We start from the raw sequence: 22,032 nt of genomic DNA on the forward strand, positions 1-22,032 counted from the left end.
TGATGCAAGAATAACATCAGATACCCTGGAGTTTTTTGTTTTTTTTAAGTACGAGTGTAATAGACGACCCTGCTCCACATGCTCTGTTACGCAAGTTGTAAACATCATTTCAGTTCGGCAGTAAAAACCTCCGGAGAGCGCTGCACTTCCTCTGAACCCCAACAATAAACCAGGGGGCGCTGTGATGTGGCGAGAGGCCCTTGAGTCTCTTTAGTACCACTGGAGTCATGTTTTATATCCAGCTCTGTGTGAAGTCCGGGTTCAAAGTCCAGGTCTGGTCTTTGGTCCGGGCTCTGAAAGAATCATTGTAAGAGAAACTGACTGGACATAAGACCTGATTTATGATTTGGAGTGGATGAATTTGAAGGACAAAACCGTAAAGAATGAATGAAATCTGGTAAAGAACAGACAAAAAAAAGAAAAGAAAACTAAATCATGAACTGAAGGAGCGGTACAAGAAACACAAATGTTCAAATTGTTTCAGATTGTCGACATAAAGTTTCTGTCACTTGTAGACTCACCGTGAGAACCAAAACTTTTACACTGTGTTACTCCACTAAATATTACTTAAAGGCGCATTGTGTAACTTTTCTAGTGAGGGTCCGTCAAATTAGTGCTGCTCGATTATGAAAAAATCATTATTACGATTATTTTGGTCAATACTGAAATTCAAACGATTATTTTTTTAGTAACACGATGCATTTATTCAGCATTTCTCTCTCAAAAAATACACTCTGTTAATGATAATTTATGCAAAACTTCAAAATTTAAAATAAATATAAGCTACAAATATGAACTTTAGAATAGTTTTGCGATGTACAAAACATAGAATGAATAAAATATACTTCGAAAAACATAAAAGTATCCAAAATAAACTATATATCCAGCTGTTCTACAATCTCTCTATTTAAAAACTAAATAAATATACTTATTTATATTAAAAATATCCCAAAATAAACCTGGTTAAGCTTTATCATTTCCACTAGATTATATGAGTTTGGAGATCGTCGCAATCGAGATCAAAATTCAATGAATTGCACAGCCAAACGCTTTTCTCCATGGAGATGTTAGTGCTTTGTCTGGAATGTTCCACAGTGTGGCATTAAACCTTTCTATCTTCATGGAAACTAAAGCAGACCAAGTTACAGGTCAGATCTAAGGAGAAGCGACCCCGCTCACAGTCAGAATGTCTGTTTTTCTAGTTTTTTTGAGCTATAAAACCACCTGTAATTGAATAAATGTGAAGTAGAGCTGTTTAATGTCACACTGTGGAACATTCCTACCCTGACTGATCAGCGGGTTTCACTTTGCAGAAACCTTCTGACCTCACAGTGATAGAATTTGTTTGCTCAATGGTAAGCGGGTACTTTTTTATCATTTAACCAATCACTGCTGTTTGGTCGTGACGTATGTGATGCGCCACTAACAGGACTAACTGGTAGATTAAACTTTTCCCAAATCCCGTAGGAAGAAGGACAATAACGTCTTTCCCCTTGATAAAATTCACCAAACATTCTCTTTGTTCCGGCTTTAAATCCTCAATCTCCGGAATCGTTCACGACACAGAATGTATACTTTCTTCACTGATTGGCTGGTGCCTGAACTTGCACTTCTGGGTTCTTGCAAACCATCTATTGCAGGGGTGTCAAACTCATTTTGGTCCGGGGGCCGTATCCAACCTACTTTGATCCCAAAGTGTCCGGATCACAAAACTCATGTCATATAAACCCCAAAAATAACAATAACTTCAAATATTTGTGCAGACAAAAGTAAATCTATTACAGAAATCTTTTTTAATTGATGAACTCTTTCTTTTACAAAAAAATAATATTATGAACAACCTGAAACTTTAAGAAAAATGCAATTTCAGCACAATGTTTTAACATGAACTTGTTTAACATGAACTTGTATGTAAATAGGAGTAAGTCCATTTTTCTTGAAAAATCCTGCACTCGGCTCCACTTTTCAAATTTTTGACATTTTTCTGATGAGGGTGTCACGGTCAACAGTCAAAACGATCGTCCTTTAAGAGCGTTTGGAAAGAGACAAGTCTTCATTTGTGCTGCTCTGGTGGAGGGGCCACGTACAGAGACACTGGAGACGCTGCTGTGATAAACACCGCAGAAAATTACCAATATTTTAATAGAAAATATAATTAAAATATTTTAGTAGAAAATCAGCCGAGGGCCACATTAAAGGTCTTGGAGGGCCGGATCTGGCCCCCGGGCCGTATGTTTGACACCTGTGATCTATTGTATTCTGATTCCCGATCTAGAGAAATTCCTGAGAAATTAAATTGAGTGGTGGCACTAGGCAGCGCCAGTCTGGCTAGAACATTCCAGGCAGAGCAATGAAATATCCACAGAAACAAGCAGGTGACGAACCCTCAACCAAAAAGTCACACAGTGCATCTTTAACTAGGAGTAAAAGTATGCAGTACGCTTCCTCAAAGTTCAAATTTGGTCTGGTTTTGGGTCTGGTCTGTCCGGTCTCTGGTCTCTGGTCTTGAACAGAGTCGGGATTGAGTCTGGACTTTGTTTTTGCGTGTGAGTTCAGCAGGTCAGAGGAGCACAGAGAGACTTTGAGATGAAGAACTGTTAGAAGTAAAAAGAAGCAGAGAGGAGAAGAGGAGAGGAGGGCTACAACTTCACTATGTCTGATTGTTTGTAACTCGGAAACGACGCCTGCCTGGAATTTCTCACAGTATGATATAAAACTCTGATCTGCTTCCATGGAGACGAGCACCAAGCTAATGTACAGGTCCGATCTGTGGAGAGGTGGACCCTTCTAAAGAACACCTAAACATTAAATAAATAATAAGCAGGTTTAAAGCCATACTGTGGTACATTCCAGGGACAGCAGTCTCCCAAGCAAATCTCCATGGACAAAACCAGGTCCTATTTACCAGAATAATTACATAGTGCGCCTTTAAACAAATAATAATAAGATAAAAAGCTATGATAAAATAAAAAATAAAAACATATTACAGTACAACATATACTGTAATGGATTTTTCTGAGAAGCGTTACAAGATTTCACTTCACATTCATGCTGGAGCCTTAACCTTGGAGCGAAAAACTGATATGAACTGATAAACGAATACAAGAATCATGTTTCACTTTGGTGGATGGAAAAAGCTGTTTCTAGAACTGTGTACAAGCAGATCTAATCTTCACCCGAGCTAGAAAAAGCATCGAAAAGCGGATACGAATTGATATTAAAACTAATATCGAAACTAGATTTCATTTTTTCGCAAGTATCGAAACTAAAAAAAAAAAACAAAAAAAAATCACATTAACCGGACAGAAATGAACCTTTCGTGAAGCTTTAGAATGATCTTGAACAGTATCAGAACAAGTATAAGAGCTCATAGACTAGTACACGCACATGGACCCACTGTGGAACCTAAATGGAGGGATTAAATAAATATAAAACCACATGGGAATAGAAAAGAAAAGGAAAACTGTCCCAATCTGTGTATCATTTGTTCATTCGTTTTTCAAAATAAAATAAAAAATAAGAAAAACGAAAAAACATCATTATTTGTCTCCAAAACCAAAAGGAAAAAACAGATAATGAGTCGTTTTTTCAGTTTCTGATTTTGTGTTTAAATGAAAAATGGAATAAAACAGATAACGGCCGTTTCATGTTTCCGTGACTTAAACTGTGATGCCGGACTTTTGCGCCGCTTACAAACTGAACCAGGACTAAACCAGGACTAAAACCAGACTAAACCATTTTCAGGCCTGGTCAGGTTCCAGTGTCGGTCCCGGTCTCGGTCCCGGTCCCGGTCTCGGTCCCTGTCTCGGTCCCGGTCTCGGTCCGGTCTCGGTCCCTGTCTCGGTCCCGGTCTCGGTCCTCGGTCTCGGTCCGGTCTCGGTCCCCGGTCTCGGTCCCCAGTCTCAGTCCCGGTCTCAGTCCCGGTCTCAGTCCCGGTCTGGTCCCAGTCGTGGTCTCAGTCCTGGTCCCAGTCGTGGTCCCAGTTGTGGTCCGATCCCAGTCTCATTCCCGGTCTCAGTCCCGGTCTCGATCCCAGTCTCAGTCCCGGTCTCGATCCCAGTCTCAGTCCCGGTCTCGATCCCAGTCTCAGTCCCGGTCTCGTCCCAGTCTCAGTCTTGGTCTGATCCCAGTCTCAGTCCCAGTCTCAGTCCCGTCTCAGTCCCGGCCTCAGTCCCGGTCTCAGTCCCGGTCTCAGTCCCGGTCTCAGTCCCGGTCTCAGTCCCGGTCTCAGTCCCGATCTGGTTCCTGTTTGGTCCCGGACCTGTTTTAGTCTTGTTTTAGTCCCGGTTCAGTCCGGCATCACAGTTTAACTCAGGGAAACGGGAAACGGCCATTATCCTTTTTTCATTTAAACACAAAATTGAAAACTGAAAAAACGAATCATTATCTGTTTTTTTTTATTTTTGTTTTGGAGACAAATAATGAGAAACTAGTTGTTTTTTCGTTTTCTTATTTTTGGTTTTATATTCAAAAGCAAATTAACAAATGATACACGGATTCGTCACCTGCTTGTTTTTATGGATATCTCATTTCTCTGCCTGGATAGTGCCACAGTATGACAATATTAAAGAGACAGTCTGGAATTTTGGACATAGGACCTCATTTCCTAGTGATCCAGAGTGTTTGAGACATGTGGAGACACTTTTAAAATATTCAATCCAGTCCTTTTATTTGCAGAGGTCACAGGTTCAATGGTCATATTTATCCTGCCACTAAAAACAGTTTTACCCACTCCACAAAACACCCGAAGTAAATCTATTATAACGCCAGACTGTCCATGTGAATGTCTGTGTTGATAGAATAATTTTAGACATAAAACCAGCCTTGCATTTGAAGGATTTATGTCTGAGCAGCAGCAGCGAGTTGTACTTCCTGATAGAAAACTCGGCAGCGGCGGACTGATATATGAGAAAATAGTCCCTCAACATACGAGGTTAGTTATTATTTCAAACATTATTCTATCGACACAAACATTCACATCGACAGTCTGGTGTAATAATAGATTTGCTTCTGGTGTTTTGTGGAGTGGGTAAGACCAGCGACCTCTGCAAATACAAGGACTGGATGGAATTTTTTTTTTAAAGTGTCTCCAACGCTCTGGATCACTAGGAAATGAGGTCCAAAATTCCAAACTGTCCCTTTAAAACAGCTCTACATTACATTTATTCAATTACAGGTGGCTTTACTGCTCAAAAATACCAAGAAAAACAGCGCCTCTCCACAGATCTGACCTGTAACTTGCCTGGTTGGGTCTCCATGAAGATAGAAACGAATAGAAAGGTGCTTCGTGTAACTTTTTTAGTGGAGCTTTTCTCCATGGAGATGTTATTGCTTTGTCTGGAATGTTTCACAGTACGGCATTAAACCTTTCTATCTTCATGGAAACCAAACTAGACTAAGTTACAGGTCAGATCTGTGGAGAGGCGACCCCGCTCACAGTCAGAATGTTGTTTTTTTAGGTATTTTTGAGCTCTAAAACCACCTGTAATTGAATAAATGTAAAGTAGAGCTGTTTAAAGTCACACTGTGGAACATTCCAGGCATCGCAATGACACATCGCCCGACCAAAAAAGTTACACAATGCAGCTTTAATGTTGTAGATGACATTCTATTGTCTAAAGAAAGCGTTTTTATGATCGTAGCAGTATCAGAATCAGTCTTGCGAATCGAAATCGAAGTTGAAATTTCCCGTATCGTGACAACTTTTACTGCAAACTGTAAACATCTATACATTTCCAAACAGGCTGACCCGTGTTATCTGAAATGCCCTGACAGCGCAGCACCAGCCTGGGGGAAAAAACAACTTCTAAAGCAGATTTCAGTGAGGGCCATATAAGGAAACATGGCTTCATCTAACTGTTCTATTTGGGTCCTCACCACATCCCAAACATGTGAGCTACAGCTTCTCTGACAACCACCAACCCCACGAAATTACAACTTTTCAAATTAGAAAAATGCTGTTGACGCGTTTTGTCCCGTTCACTTTGCTGCCTGAAGTCCACGGATCCACGGTTCAGTTTGGGAGTTTGGTGAATCTGGTGAAAAGGAAAATGATTCTGAAATGACGTATGATTTTTGTGTGGACTTTTTTAGTTAAAGGTCTCAGATGACGTCAAGTTATAATGTTGTTAAATCCTATTCACACGTGTCTGAGTAAAACCTTTATTTTTAGTCTGTCTATATCTCTAAAGCTTCAAATACTCCTTGTGATGTCATGAAGTGGTAAATTTCATAGGGCCTGTTTACACGAGAACGCTTGTGGGTGAAAACGACAAAATATTTTGATCAGAAGTGCCTTTCGTTTAGTCCAGGGGTGTCAAACTCATTTTGGTCCGGGGGTCGTATCCAACCTACTTTGATCCCAAAGGGGCCGGATCAGAAAAATCATGTCATATAAACCCCAAAAATAACAATAAGTTTCAAATATTTGTGCAGAGAAACACAAATCTATTACAGAAATATTTTTTTAATTGATGAACTCTTTCTTTTACAAAATATTATAATATTATGAACAACCTGAAACTTTAAGAAACATGTAATTTCAACACAAAGTTTTAACATTAACTTGTATGTAAATAGGAATAAGACAATTTTTCTTGGAAAATCCTGCACTCGGCTCCACTTTTCTCATGTTGGACATTTTTCTGATGAGGGTGTCACGGTCAACAGTCAAAACGATCGTCCTTTAAGAGCGTTTGGAAAGAGACAAGTCTTCATTTGTGCTGCTCTGGTGGGAGGGGCCACGTACAGAGACGCTGGAGACGCTGGAGACGCTGCTGTGATAAACACCACAGAAAATTAACAAGATTTTAATAGAAAATATAATTAAAATATTTTAGTCGAAAATCAGATGAGGGCCAGATTAAAGGTCTTGGAGGGCCGGATCTGGCCCCCGGGCCGTATGTTTGACACCCCTGGTTTAGACGGTGATGGTGTTTTTAGGTTTTAAAGGGAAACTCTCACGCATGTTTTTTGTGTAGAAGTTTTTAGTTAAAGATTCTAGATTACGCAAAATGGACTCTTGTGAGCTTTAAGTCAAGTTAGAAAGTTGTTAGCTCCACAAAAACAGACCTGGAGTTGTGTTTTGTTTCATTCACATGTCTGAGTAAATCTTTATTTTTAGTCTATTCAACCTTGTGATGTCATGAAGTGGTAAATTTCATATGAACAGAAATACAATACTACTATTACTACAACAACTACTACTACAACAACAACTACTACAACAACAACAACTACTACTACTACAACAACAACAACTACTACAACAACAACAACTACAACAACAACAACTACTACAACAACTACTACTACAACTACAACTACAAACAACAACAACTACAACAACAACAACTACTACAACAACAACTACTACAACAACAACTACTACAACAACAACAACTACAACAACAACAACTACAACAACTACTACTACACAACAACTACTACAACAACAACTACTACTACTACAACAACTACTACAACAACAACTACTACTACAACAACAACTACTACAACAACAACAACAACAACAACAACTACAACACAACAACTACTACAACAACAACTACTACAACAACAACTACTACAACAACAACTACTACTACACTACAACACTACAACTACTACAACTACAACTACTACAACTACTACTACAACAACACTACAACAACTACTACAACTACTACTACTACAACAACTACTACTACAACAACTACAACTACAACTACTACAACTACAACAACTACTACTACAACTACAACTACTACACTACTACTACAACTACTACTACTACACTACTACTACTACTACTACTACTACAACTACTACTACAACTACTACAACAACTACTACTACTACTACTACTACTACTACTACTACTACTACTACTACTACTACAACAACAACAACAACAACTACTACAACTACAACTACAACTACTACTACTACTACTACTACTACTACTACTACAACTGTTGAAGGAACTGAACATTTTCAATAAAAAGATCTTCAAGCTGAGTTGAGCCTTGTGTCTGTTTTCCTGTTTTTTCCATTGGCATTCCTTAATTAAAGGAATTAAACTACTTTACAATACTATTAGTGAACATACAAGGATCTGCAATCACCTCTGTCAAATTCTGGATGCATCAGTTCATCGTAGGCGAGCCAGATGCATGCCTACTCAGTCGAATTCCACACACTTTTCCGTCACCGTATGTACGCAGATTTCCTCCCAAAAACACTTGTCTAAACGCGGAATAAAAAGTGAAAACGCGACTCCACTTTTGCGTCTTCTGTTCAGATCATCATCATATAAACGTAGCCTCCGTTTAGTAGAGAAAACTGGCAATTCAAGGGCTGAAATGATCCACATGATTCTAGTGAAGATGTGTGGAGTTTAAAAACACAGTGGAGCCCTTCCAGTATCACCACATGACATCACGAGGTGGAACAGAGCGTCTCCTGTTTGCGAGGAGAAGAACAACTCAGCCTAAATCTGCAGGGTTCGTGTGTTAAACATGTGTGAATGAAACAAAACAAAACACAACTCCAGGTCTGTTTGTGACGAGGAAACTACATTTAGATCAGAAAATAGCCTAATACGGGCAACTTGGTCGATTTAATTAAAGATGTAAGGAAATCTGCTGCTTGTAAATTTTGTTTTGTCTCTCTCCATTATTAAAAACATCGATAATGCCTTACAGAGCGGCCAAAGGAAATGGACTGAATACAACAAGGCTTATTATTATCCCCTTTACCACAAACTTAACTACAACTGGATGTAATAATAACCGAAATATCGTGATATCGTGTCGTCAAAAGTGTCACAATAATATCGTGGGCTGTCACAATATATCAAATCACAAGTTCCTTTGCTTAAATACATGGTTTTACAGTAACAACAGCTTATAAACATCGGAAACTACATATCCCATGATTCATTTCAGCGCAGACAACATGAAGAAATATGTTTTTGACTTGAATTCTTGGGATTATGACGGAAATAATTCACACCAAAATCTTGTCAAGGTATTTTAAAAGCAGAAATGTGTCCTGTCTATAATCTAATTATATCAGCCTCTTCAAAATATCGTAATAAATATTGTACCGTGAGATGCATATCGTGATAATATCGTACCGAGAGATTTGGATATCGTTACCATTTGTTGTTAGTTATCGTCACGAGTCTATAAATAATATACGAATTTGACTTTCTGAAACAAGTAACAAAAAAATAATCAACTTTTTCATGATATTCTAATACTTGGAGTGCATCTTGAAATTAAATCTATAATCCATGTTAGTTTTTCAGGCCAGAAGAGTGAATTCTGGGTATATAAATGTGCAGTAGTTCGTACTGGATGGGATAAATGCTTTGACGTTGTGATTGCTGTACTTGTGAACATACAAAACAATTCTGACACAATTCAATTTTTCTGTTTTTAAAAAAAATATATTTCTTACAATTTTTTGCACTTTTATTGTTGAACTGCACTTTCTCGTAACTTCCCATTTGGTTTGAAACAGGTGTAGCACAATACTTAATGGTGCAGGGTTAAGGGTTTGCAAAAATATCGAAATATCAATATATCGTATCGTTTAATGTGATCGATATCATTGCCTGCTGCATTGATATATCGCCAAGAGTATTTTTTGGTATATAAATTATTTTGTTACAGCTACAGTTTTGTTGATTGTTTAGAGGAAGGAAACTCGTTTATGCGACACATTTGACATTTTCACTGTTTTGATGATTAAAACATTTGTGTTTCATTTTAACTTTGCACAAGAAGTGGTTTAACAAAGACTTTTAGTATCACAGACATGATTTAAACTTTAATTTTTATTGAACCGTATCAAATTGAAATATATCGTATCGAATCGAAAGCGTGCTATATGGAGGTATGTATCGTATCTGCAACTTCTAAACGATACCCAGCTCGAGCGGAGGGTTTGCCACCGTCTTGTCTCCATGGAGATGTTATTGCTTTGACTAAAAAGTTCCAGTATGGCATTAAACTTACCTATCTCTGTAGACACAAGCCGAAAACTCTGCCACGCCGTATTTTTGTAAATTAATTTTCCAGTAAATTAATAAAAATCCTGAAGATGTGACAGGCTTCTTCGTTTAATTCTTTTCATTCTGCACTCTTCTCTCTCTTTTAATGTTTCTCTCTCTTTTAATTTTATTTATTTTATGATGATTGTTTACGTTTTGATTTGTTTGTATCCTGATTGTGAAGTATTTCTTATTCTGTTGAGCACGTGTGTACAAATTCTGCTGTACAAATAAACTTGCCTTGCCTAAAAAAAAAAAAAAAAAAAAAAAAAGAGTAGACGACCAGCTTAATGCCATACTGTGGAACATTCCAGGCAAAGCAATAACATTTCCATGGAGAAAAGCAGGCACATGTTCCACCTTTAAACACTGTGCAACACCTGTTTTAAAACTTAGACAAAAGTTTACTGAACCAAATGGGAAATAAACGCAAATAAATGTTAAAAAATAATGACAAAAAATTGAAAATTATCTAAAAATTGTGTCAGAATTGTCTTGTATGTAAACACAAACAGTGAGTCCATCAGATACAAACTACTGCACGTTCACACATCCAAAACCCACTCTTTTGTCCCTCCTCTCCCTCCGTCTTTCTCTCCTCTTTTATCAATAATAAACTCTCTTACGCGTGTGAAGCCGAAGAGCCTTTTCTTTGCTGCTTACTGTCCGCCATGCTCCACAAATCCCCTCACAACTCCAGCAGGAAATCCCAAAAAAGAAAAGAATAGTTCCTCTTTCCACCTCTCCACACAGCCAGGAAAACCACACTTGTTTACGGATCGTCCTGAGTACTTTGAGACTATTCAGCAGTAGTAGTAGTAGTAGTTGCAGTAGTAGTAGTAACAGCAGTAGTAGCAGTATTCCTTCGTCTGATGCCGGGCTGTGTATCCATGTGGTATGATCGGGAGAGGGAAGAGCTAGAGGGACATCTGGAAGCCATATGACCCAAGTCCAGCCCCGTTCAGCTGGGAGCAGGGAGCAGAGACGGGGCCGGCTCCTGGAGGGGAGGCAGCGCAAAAAGAAAAAGGAGGAGGAGACTTTGGGATAATATTATTTTAAATGTCCTGTGTTCTGCGTAAACGGACTCCTGACGCTATTCTTAAAGGTCCTGTATTACACAGAATCGACTCGACTTTGTGAGATTTAAGTCATGTTAGAATTGTTATCTCATCCAAAACAGACCTGGAGTTGTGTTTGTTTCATTCACACGTGTTTGAGTAACAGTTTATTATTAGACCAAAGCTCAAAATGCTCTGTTACACTTTGTGATGTCAGCAGTTTTCAAGTTAACAGCTACGTTTTACCTTTTGTTCAGTAAAGATTGGCAATTCCAGGCCTGTAATTGTCCAAATTATTCTACAGAGTGTTTTTGTTTGAGAGAAGGACTCGGCCAAATTTGCAGGGTTTGTGTGAATGAAACAAAACACAACTCCAGGTCTGTTTGTTATGAGGAAACATCAGAACATAGATCAGAAAACAGTGTAATTTGGGTCCTTTAAAGTGGAACTAAACACTGTATCAACTTTTTGCAACTAAATTGTGTTTTGTCTACAGTTCATACTCCTTTTCTTACAGTTTAAGAGCAAACTAGATAAATCTGCTTAGGTGGCCAGCTAAAAAAATGTATAAAAGACGAGTGGATCTGGAGCTGTGTTCTGACTCCCTGATTTCAGAGGGCGTGATTGACAGGAGGATTAACCAATCAGAGAGGCACATGGTCCGTTTGCATCAGAAACAAACTTTTTTTTAAACATATATATACATATATAGCACTTTTGCACAGACATATGTCATAAAGATGCTTTACAGAGCATTATTCAGTCTCTCCGGACCCAGTGGTGGTAAACTACTATTGTAGTCACAGCTGCCCTGGGACAAACTAAGTGAAGCCTGGCTGCCAATCTGCACCATCGGTCCCTCTGACCACCACCATCACACACACACACACACCACACTTTCATACTAAGCAGTTTGGGTGAAGTGTCTTTTAGTGTGTTTTAGTCGTGGTTTAGTCGTGGTTTAGTACTGGTTTAGAACTGGTTTAGTCCTGGTTTAGTCCTGGTTTAGAACTGGTTTAGACATGGTTTAGTCCTGGTTTAGTCCTGGTTTAGTCCTGGTTTAGTCCTGGTTTAGAACTGGTTTAGTCCTGGTTTAGAACTGGTTTAGACATGGTTTAGTCCTGGTTTAGGCCTGGTTTAGGCCTGGTTTAGTCCTGGTTTAGGCCTGGTTTAGTCCTGGTTTAGTCCTGGTTTAGTCCTGGTTTAGGCCTGGTTTAGGCCTGGTTTAGTCCTGGTTTTACTCCTGGTTTAGTCCTGGTTTAGGCCTGGTTTAGTCCTGGTTTAGATCCTGGTTTAGTCCTGGTTTAGTGTTCAGCAATGAGTGGAATTACCAAGAGAAGAGAAAAAAAAAAAAAAGAAAAAAAAAAAAGGGATATAGCCCCAAATGTGAAAACACGTGAAAAGCACGTAACTATTATTAGTTATATATTTCGTTACGAGAGTTTGGGAGAGGAGTCTTCCGCATTTAAGAGACACGTGATAGAAATAAACGTCTGTGGTTGGATCTTCAAGTTTGGGCGGAGGTTTTTCAGGCTCTATGGTCCAATCCCAGTCTCTTCTGAATTTGAACAGAATACAGAAGGGATTGGCTGGTCAAATATTTGCAACTTTCTGCTCAAAAACAGTCAAAAACTCTGCTGCCCCCAGTGGCCTCTGCAGTTTTCAAGTACTATGTGACATCACGCAAGACTGCCCTGTTGCTTCTACTACAAAGAGCTGTCCGCAGGGGGCAGAGTTTGAAGAGTGGATTCCTGTTAGATCAATCACACTGTTTCTTATACCTCCAGACCCGCCCTTCCTCCCTCCTCACTCTCTTCTTCAGTCCTTCATGTAATGTGGTTGTGGGCGGAGTTTAGATATTTAGATCCAATGAGAGTCGACCCAACAAGTTAACAATAAAAACACCTGAATGAATGAATCAACACAAGATACATTTAAAGCTATACTGTGAAATATTCTAGGGAAATAGCCCAATATATCTGGATTTTTTTTCCAAAACCAAACCATGAAGTAAAGAAAAAAAGACAATATATATATAATCATCCATCTCTAGTCTTTTTTTTGTTTTTGTTTGTCATATAATCGAAAACATTTATTTCAGTGTAATTAAAAAAAAGCAGATTTCAGACAACTGGACAATGATATAACAACAACTCCACTTTTCAAGTTATTACCGGAATGTTTTTTTACTTAAAGGCTGCCACACACTACAGGATTTTTCAGTCTTAAACGATTTGTAAACGTGCGACAAAAAGCCCACGCCACAGACACGAGGAGAATCTTACAAGACTTTAAATCTCCGAACACAAAGACTGCAGAGAGACACGACTGCGGACCACAGGATATAAAGTTGTGAGCGAGATCGCATCAGCTGTTTCCTGTCTATAGTAAAATGACTGACTTTGAGACTCTTAAGTGTTCAAAAGATCAGAGAACTGCACTTCTAGTTTAGATACAAGTCAAAACTATGTTATTATGATTTGTGAAATGTTCAGATACGTTATTTTTACTGCACAAAAGGCTGTCGATAAAAGTACACAGGAGGTAGTATCGCTAATGTGCAGCTTCACCTCGATCCGTGCGCTGTGTGGATGTAAACAAACACACGTGAGGAACTACTCCGGCCTTTTTACTTTTAAAGAATGCCTCAAACTGGATTCACAGAGCTGTTTTGTGGACTGAGGGTCATTCTTTGTAGAGGACAAAATCTATGGATAATGTGGATGAGATGCTGCAGTTTAAATTTACAACTTTAAGAGAGGTGAGTAATAAAGCTATATCCCGAGTTTGTATCTTGCATCTCTCTGTCCGTCCTCTAGCCCTAACGCTGTTTTATTGACGTTGTTGATATTTGGTGGTTACAGAACAACTCAGAGTCACACTGACACCACACGCGAGGAGCTCAGCGGTTTCACAATCGCACACGAAGACACAAAGTCGGATCACACCTTTCCAAACTTGGGGAGAAGAAAATCGCAGTCAAAATCGGATAAATTCTCCTCGTGTGTGGCGAACTTTACTTTGAAATATGACTCAAATATAGCACACGATTACTGGTATCATATTGTGTTGAGTTTATGTCACTACAAAGGTCAAACTTGCCCTTCGAACTTGTTCTTTTTCTGCTTTTTCAGCTGCAAACACAAAGTGCAGCCGACTCAGCATCAGGGCGAATTATACTTCCTGGTGAAGCCACAACACACAGACCTGGTTTCGGTCACATTCAACACTCAAGTATCAGTTTTGATTTTATATCATTTCAATCTGTCACATCCTGTCAGAGGTTTTTAATGTAACCTCATTTAAAGCTGCACTGGGGAGGAGGGTGCGCCTGCTGCTTGTTTCTGTGCAGACGTTATTGTTTTGTCTGAGCTGTTTCGTGGTGTTAAAAGGTGCATTGTGAAACTTCTCTGGTGGAGGATTTGTCAAATGTTTTTTTTTCCATGGAGCAAGTGACGGACCCCCAACCAAAAAGTTACACAATGCACCTTTAAAGGAGACAAGCAGGTGATGGAAACAGATGATGCAAATTCACAAACTCAAACACAAGTTTAAACGAGAAACAAAGAACGTGGTGCAACTGAAAAAAATGCATTGCAAGAAACAAAGACAAGTCTGCTCACCGAGAGTTTCAAATCAACTATTTTCTTCATTATTTGTCTCCAAAACCAAAACGAAAAAAACGTAAAATTATTATTTTTTTTTTTTCAGTTTTTCGTTTTTGTGTTTAAATGAATAATGGAAAAAACGGATAACAGCGTCTCCCGTTCCCGTGACTTAAACTGCGATGCCGGACTGAACCAGGACTAAACCAGGACTGAACCTGGACTGAACCAGGACTGAACCAGGACTAAACCAGGACTGAACCAGGACTGAACCAGGAAACCAGGACTAAACCAGGACTGAACCTGGACTGAAACCAGGACTGAACCAGGACTAAACCAGGACTGAAACCAGGACTAAACCAGGACTAAACCAGGACTGAACCAGACTGAGGACTGAACCAGGACTGAAACCAGGACTGAACCTGGACTGAACCAGGACTGAACCAGGACTAAACCAGGACTGAACCTGGACTGAACCAGGACTAAACCAGGACTGAACCAGGACTGAACCAGGACTGAACCAGGACTAAACCAGGACTGGCCCCAGCACTGAACCAGGAGGACTAAACCAGGACTTAAACCAGGACTAAACCAGGACTGATCCCAGCATTGAACCAGGAGGACTAAACCAGGACTGAACCAGGACTGAACCAAACCAGGACTAAACCAGGACTAAACCAGGACTAAACCAGGTCTAAACCAGGTCTAAACCAAGACTAATCTTGGACTTCAGAGAGACTGAACCCCAAGACCGTGGAGCAGGTTGTCTGCAAAGCGCAGTGCACCTCCGGGTCCGTACTGACACTCTGTCCTGGCTCAGTTCTGGCTCAGTTCTGGTTCAGTTCTGGTTTAGTCTTGTTTTAGTCCCGTTTCAGTCCTGGTTCAGTCCGGTAAGGGTCAAAATTGGATGAAACGGGAAACGCCGGGTATCCGGTTTTTCCATTCTTCATTTAAAAACAAAATCGAAAACTGAAAAAAACACTAATTGTTATCCGTTTTTTTCATTTTAGTTTTGAAGACAAATAATGAAGAAAACTTTTTTTTTTTAACGTATTGTTATTTTTGGTTTTATTTTGAAAATCTAATGAACGAATGATACACAGATTCAGTGATTTGTCTGCATCTGATTATAAAACTTTTCTTCCGCGAACCAGCAAATGTTTAGGAACTTTTATTTGGATCTGTGCATCTTTTGTTTGTATTTTCTGTTTTTTGTCTTTTAACTTCTGGGTGTATATTGCTTTTTTTTACATTGTCGTGAAGCATTTTGTAAAATTTATTTTTTTTAAAAGATGCTATATAAAAAAAAAAAAATACTATGATTACTATTATTGTAAGTGCGCCTGTCAGCATGCTAGTTGTTGTGAGCTCAGTATCATCATTAGGTATAGGAAGGGTCAATAGGAAACGAGGATAACAGTGTGTCAGAAATAGCCTCAGTCATAAACATCCTCACAGACGTGCAGAGTTTATAACAGCTGTTCAACTCATCACATCCACACAGACAGATTAACTCCAATATGCTCCAAAACAATCGTCTGATACGGAAAATACACAACACCAGAGCGGAAAACACACCGATCCTGTTTACAGAGGGAAAAAAAACAGTTAAAAGGGCCCATATTACGCTGTTTTTGGTTTGTTATAATGTTGTTTTCTCGTCACAAACAGACATGGAGTTGTGTTTTATTTCATTTACACATTTTTAACACAAGTGTAGTAGTCAAGACGGCACTAATCGAGACCAAGACCAGTCCAAAGACCACAGGGACCAAGACCTCTGAGGGTCAAGGCCGAGACCAGACTGAGACCGCGGCCCATCGAGACCACATCGAGACCATCTTTGTAATTTTTGACATTTATTTGTATTTTACACTTATTTTGGCACAAATATATTAATGTTTTTATAAATCTGTCTCCATTTTTTCGTCGAGCGTCAGACCTCGAGACCAAGACAAGATAGAGTCCAAACGCCTTCAAGACCAAGGCAAGACCGAGTCAAAGTGCCTTAAATGATAAGAGACAAGACCGAGTCCAAACACCTTCAAGATCGAAACAAGACCGAGTCCAAACACCTTCAAGATCGAAACAAGACCGAGTCCAAACAACATTAAGACCGAGACAAAACCAAAACCAAGCGCCTTAAAAGACCGAGACAAGACTGAGTCCAAGGTCCTTCAAGACTGAGACAAGACTGAGTCCAAGCGCCTTCAAAACCAAGACAAGACTGAGTCCAAATGGCTTCAAGACCGAGACAAGACCGAGTCCAAGCTCCTTCAAGACCAAGTCCAAACGCCTTCAAGACCGAGACAAGACCGAATCCAAGCACCTTCAAGACCGAGACAAGACCGAGTTCAAGCACCTTCAAGACCAAGACAAGACCGAGTCCAAGCTCCTTCAAGAACGAGACAAGACCGAGTCCGAGCACCTTTAAAACCGAGACAAGACTGAGTCCAAGCACCTTCAAGACCGAGACAAGACCGAGTCCAAGCTCCTTCAAGACCAAGACAAGACCGAGTCCAAGCTCCTTCAAGAACGAGACAAGACCGAGTCCAAGCTCCTTCAAGAACGAGACAAGACCCGAGTCCGAGCACCTTTAAAACCGAGACAAGACCGAGTCCAAGCACCTTCAAGACCGAGACAAGACCGAGTCCAAGCTCCTTCAAGACCAAGAAGACAAGCCTTCAAGACAAACGAGACCAAGACAAGACCGAGTCCAAGCTCCTTCAAGAACGAGACAAGATCCAAACGCCTTCAAGAGACAAACGGTCCAAGCACCTTCAAGACGAGACAAGACCGAGTCCGAGCACCTTTAAAACCGAGACAAGACCGAGTCCAAGCACTTTCAAGACCGAGACAAGACCGAGTCCAAGGTAAGCTTGAAATGGGGAGAGAGAGGGTTGAGACATTCATTCTGCAAAGGGTAAAAAAAAAACAAAACATTTTACTGTAAATAGAGTCGCCTCTCCACAGATCTGACCTATTGTCTGATGATTAGGAACTGCACATTAGCATGCTAGTTGTTTTTCAGCTTTAAAGTCACAGTAAAACTCCACTCTGATGTCTGAAAGTTGTAAAATGAGCTCATGAACTTGCTCTGAATGAGAATGAGAGTTTAAAATGTTTTTCATGTTTTTAAGAAAGTAAAAATGAGGAACAGGTTCATTCATGAAAACAGAATTAAACATTAAATCGATGAACGAGCAGCTCTTTCCTCGTTGTTGCCGTTTTGTCGACAAAAACACCGCCCACATTCACGTACACTTGACCTAGATCCATTCAAACGCCAACGACAAACTATTCAACCACCACTCCTCCACTCCTCCACTCCTCCACCCACTCTCCTCTTCTCTCTCTCTCTCTTCTCTCTCTCTCTCTCTCTCTCTCTCTCTTCTCTCTCTCTCTCTCTCTCCTCTCTCTCTCCTCTTCTCCCTCTCTCTCTCCTCTTCTCTCTCTCTCTCTCTCTGTTCTCTCTCTCTCTCTCTCTCTCTCCTCTGTCTCTCTCTCTCCTTCTCTCTCTCTCCTCTCTTTTTCTCTCTCTCTTTCTCTCTCTCTCTCCTCTCTCTCTCCTCTCCTCTCTTTCTCTCTCTCCTCTCTCTTCTGTCTCTCTCTTCTCTCTCTCTCTCTCTCTCTCTTCTCTCTCTCTCTCCTCTCTCTCTCTCTCTCTCTCTCTTCTCTCCTCTCTCTTTCTCTCTCTCCTCTCTCTTTCTCTCTCTCTCTCCTCCTCTTTCTCTCTCTCTCCTCCTCTTTCTCTCTCTCTCCCTCTCTCTCTCTCTCTCCTCTTTCTCTCTCTCTCTCTCTCTCCTCCTCTCTGCCTCTCCTCCCACCTACCTCTTCCTCTCCTCTCTCTCTCTCCCACCTCCGCCCTCTCTCTTTACTTCTCTCTCTCCTCTTTCTCTCTCTCTCTCTCTCTTCTCCGCTCCTCTATCTCTTCTTCTCTCCTCCTCCCTCCTTCTCCTTCTCTCTTTGCCTCTCCTCCTCTCTCTCCTCCAGTATCCCTCTCTCCCTCTGCTTTCTCTCTCTCTCATCCTCTCCTCTCCTCCTCTCTCTCCTCTCTCTCCCTCTCTCTCCTCTCCTCCTCTCTCCTCTCTCCCTCTCCTCCTCTTCTCCTCTCTCCTCCTCTTCTCCTCCCTCTCCTCCTCTCCTCTCTCTCCTCTCTCCTCTCCTCTCTCTCTCCCTCTCCTCCTCTTTCTATCCCTCTCCTCCTCTTTCTCTCCCTCTCCTCCTCTTTCTCTCCATCTCCTCCTCTTCTCTCCCTCTCCTCCTCTCCTCCTCTCTCCCTCTCCTCCTCTTTCTATCCATCTCCTCCTCTTTCCCTCTCTCCCTCTCCTCCTCTTCCTCTCTCCCTCTCCTCCTCTTTCTATCTCTCCTCCTCTTTCTATCCATCTCCTCCTCTTTCTATCCATCTCCTCCTCCCTCTCTCCCTCTCCTCCTCTTTCTATCCCTCTCCTCCTCCCTCTCTTCTCTCTCTCTCCCCGTCCTCCCTCCCGTTCTTACCTGTAGCACTACTACCCCCCTCTCCTCTCTCTCTTCTCCTCTCTCTCAGTCTCTCTCTCTCTCTCTCTCTCTCTCTCTCTCTCTCTCTCTCTCTCTCTCTCTCTCTCTCTCTCTCTCTCTCTCTCTGCCGTATCTTCCTCTTTCAGTCGCTCCGTGTTCAGATTCCGAGCATGTCCGTCTTTGGTGTGACCCTCCACAAAACGCTCCGACAGGAAGAACGACAGCTGCAGGAAACACAAGACGAACCAGGAAGGATGCAGACGAGAGGAGAGAGAGAATACAGACGGAGGAGAGGAGAGAGAGAATACAGACGAGGAGAGAGAGAGAGAAATACAGACGAGAGAGAGAGAGAGAGAGAGAATACAGACGAAGAGAGAAGAGAGAATACAGACGGAGAGAGAGGAAGAGAGAGAATACACGAGACGAGAGAGAGAAGAATACAGACAGAGGAGAGGAGAGAGAGAATACAACGGACGAGAGGAGAGAGAGAATACGAGAGAGGAGGAGGAGAGAGAGAAATACAGACACGAGAGGAGAGGAGAGAGAGGACAGACGGACGAGGAGAAGAGAGAGAGAATACAGAGAGAGAGAGAGAGAGAGAGAATACAGACGGACGAGAGGAGAGAGAGAATACAGACGAGAGGAGAGAGAGAATACAGACGGAGGAGAGGAGAGAGAGAATACACGGACGGAGACGAGAGAGAGAATACAGACGGAGAGGAGAGAGAGAATACGAGACGGAGAGAGAGAGAGAAGACAGAGAGGAGGAGAGAGAAGAATACAGACGACGGAGAGGAGAGAGAGAATACAGACGGAGGAGGAGAGAGAATACAGACGGACGAGAGGAGAGGAGAATACAGACGGAGAGAGACAGACGAGGAGAGGAGAGAGAGAGAATAGACGGACGAGACGAGAGAGAGAGATACAGACGGAGAGAAAGAGAGAGAATACAGAACAGACAGAGAGAGAGAGAGAGAATACAGACGGAGAGAGGAGAGAGAGAATACAGACGGAGAGGAGAGAGAGAATACAGACGAGAAGAGAGAGAGAGAGAGAATACAGACGGACGAGAGGAGAGAGAGAATACAGACGGACGAGAGGAGAGAGAGAATACAGAGAGAGAGGAGGAGACAGAGAGGAGAGAGAGAGAATACAGACGGACGAGAGGAGAGAGAGAATACAGACGGACGAGAGGAGAGAGAGAAGACAGAGGAGAGGAGAGAGAATACAGACGGACGAGAGGAGAGAGAGACAGAGAGGAGAGAGAGAATACAGACGAGGAGAGAATACAGACGAGAGGAGAGAAAGAATACAGACAGAGACGAGAGAGGAGAGAGAGAATACAGACGGACGAGAGGAGAGAGAGAATACAGACGGACGAGAGGAGAGAGAGAATACAGACGGAGAGGAGAGAGAGAGAGAGAGAGAATAGGAGAGAGAGAGGAGGAGAGAGAGAGAAATACAGACAGACGGAGGAGAGGAGAGAGAGAATACAGACGGACGAGAGGAGAGAGAATACAGACGGACGAGAGGAGAGAGAGAATACAGACGGACGAGAGGAGAGAGAGAATACAGACAGAGAGAAGAGAGACGGACGAGAGAGACGGAGAGAGGAGAGAGAGAATACAGACGGACGAGAGGAGAGAGAGACGGACGAGAGGAGAGAGAGAAGACGGAGAGAGAAGAGAGAGACGGAGAGAGGAAGAGAGAATACACGACGGAGAGGAGAGAGAGAGAGAGAATACAGACGGACGAGGAGAGAGAATACAGACGGACGAGAGGAGAGAGAATACAGACGGACGAGAGAGGAGGAGAGAGAGAGAATACAGATGGATGAGAGAGAGGAATACAGACGACGGAGAGAGAGAATACGAGGAGGAGAGGAGAGAGAGACAGGAGAGAGAAGAGACGAGAGGAGAGAGAGAATACAGACGGAAGAGAGAGAGATACAGACAGAGAGAGAGGAGAGGAGAGAGAGAATACGACGAGGAGAGAGAGATACAGACGGAGGAGAGGAGAGTTTTTTATGTAACGCAGTACAATTTTACCCCCCAAAAAACACGTATAATTAAACAATAAACAAGTTTAAAGCCATACTGTGGTACATTCCAACGAAAGCATATCTCCACGGGCACAACCAGGCGCTGGACTCTTCCCAGAAAAGTTACACAGTGCACCTTTAATGAAAGCGCTGTTATTTTGTGCTGAAAACGACATTCTATTGTGTTTTTTGTTTGTTTTTTTCATCATTGCTGTATTGTTTTTTTTATTTGTTTTTTGTTTTTTTTCCTGTCCAGTCCGTGAGCTCGAGCGCAGAGTTGTTTCTGTCTGACACATCTGCATCGCTCTCCTCTTGGCTCCGCTCTCGTCTCATTCAAGCGCCCGTCGCCATGGAGCCCACTCGAGTCTGGGACATTATTCAGAGCGGAGTCCTCTTAAAACACAGCAGGATCAGACCGGCTCCAGACGGGCTCCACCGGACCACAACACACAGACTAAAACTAAACTACCTGCACTGTGGGTTTTATATATAACGGGAGAAAATGTAGCAGCTAATGAACATTTTTATTCAGGAAGTGCACTGTTAGATTGCTAGTTGTAGGAAGATCAGGTTGGTTTTTTTAGACAAGCTGCTAATGGACCACAATACAGAGCAGCAAAATGCAACTAGACACTCAGTTCGGATTAAAAGATGCAATGTAATATCTAATAAAGTATTTTTATCCTCTGAGAACCAGGAAGTGCGCTGTTAGCATGCCAGTTGTAGGAGGATCAGACGGGCCTCGAACAGCCTGGTAATACAGAGCAGCTC

The 22,032-nt window shown here is 41.5% G+C and overlaps 1 protein-coding gene across 2 annotated transcripts in view; it reads right to left on the reverse strand.

Moving 5' to 3' along the window:
- pald1a (phosphatase domain containing paladin 1a) overlaps window positions 1–22,032 on the reverse strand; it is a 225,728-nt gene that overhangs the window by 173,421 nt on the left and 30,275 nt on the right. The window lies entirely within an intron of this gene.

This window comes from Boleophthalmus pectinirostris, unplaced genomic scaffold (assembly GCF_026225935.1).
Source record: "Boleophthalmus pectinirostris isolate CB_2022bp ecotype Guang Dong unplaced genomic scaffold, ASM2622593v1 HiC_scaffold_14, whole genome shotgun sequence".
NCBI classification, from domain to species: domain Eukaryota; kingdom Metazoa; phylum Chordata; class Actinopteri; order Gobiiformes; family Gobiidae; genus Boleophthalmus; species Boleophthalmus pectinirostris.